We start from the raw sequence: 1,333 nt of genomic DNA on the forward strand, positions 1-1,333 counted from the left end.
CAGCCTGCTCGTGAAATTAACGTGTAAGTGGCTGAGCACGCCACAGACACGTGTACCCTTAACGTAGTTCTCGGGGAGATTCAGCGTGACACAGTGTATGACAAAGGTGGCCTTTTTGAAATACAAGTATAACAGAAACAGGAAGAAAGAGCGCGAGAAAGTTGTGGCGAAAAAGTACAGCAGGGTTCGCCACCAACTCCTACTGGAGCCTCGTGGAGCTTTAGGTGTTTTCGCTCAATAAACACTCACAACGACCGGTCTGGGAATCGAAACCACGATTCCACGAGCGCGAGTCCGCTGCCCTAACCATTAGACCATTGCGCCTCCACACACACACAGAGGATCGTTTGTAAGAAACAAATCCGAAAGAAGCACACTCTAAGATGTAGAGCAAAGCATATTACAAATGGGGAAGGCTGGTTTATAGGATTAAGAGGTCATGGGCCAACCTGTTAGCCCATGCCCTCTTAAAATATTTTTAAGAGGTCATGAGTCAACAGGTTTTGGGGATCTTACGATACGCCATAAAGCTAAATCCTTTATAGGCAGGAAACCTAAGGTAACCCCATAAACCGGCCTTCCCCATTTTTAATATATATATATATATATATATACGTATATACATAAGTATATATACTTCTCTATACATACAGGAATATACATACAATACATACCCACATACAGGCACACACATGCGTATATATGTGTGTGTGCGCGCAGGGACGGACCCAAGGAAGGGTACTGAGGGGTACGTGCCCCTCTCAAGAAAAGAAGTGCGCCCTTCTAAATAATGTTATTACGCCCTTTTCTTCTAGAATTGTATTCCCTTCTGACTGTGCCCTCCTTTCGAAAAATTCCTCGGAACGCGCCTGGTGTATGTGTGTTTGTCAGAGGGGGGGGGGAGAAAGCGAGAGAGAGAAATTATTAAAATGACTCCAGTGCGGACAGTCAGATGCTTGATTCCTTAGTTATCAGAAGTTTACACATCAACAGGTGATCAACCATACTGAATGTTCGTGGGAGGAGAGAAAGACAGAGTAAGCAAGAGAGAGAGAGAGAGAGAGAGAGAGAGAGTCTATTATATCGGTTACATTTATTTCATCGAGTACGATAATATTAGTCAGACCCGGTTTCGAGTCTAGTTGGGACCGTGTATTTACCTTTGTCTATGAAGAGAGATATAGCTTATATCTATTTACAACCACTAAATGCCGCAAAGTAAAGTCATGATGTTTAGTGGATGTAAAGAACTATGCGATATCTTTTTCTGTGGACTGAATGGGTGCGTGGTCTCTTCTGAGATCCCAAACGGAATCGAAACCAGAGAAAAAAA

The sequence above is a fragment of the Octopus bimaculoides genome, chromosome 2 (assembly GCF_001194135.2).
Source record: "Octopus bimaculoides isolate UCB-OBI-ISO-001 chromosome 2, ASM119413v2, whole genome shotgun sequence".
Taxonomy (NCBI): Eukaryota; Metazoa; Mollusca; class Cephalopoda; order Octopoda; family Octopodidae; genus Octopus; species Octopus bimaculoides.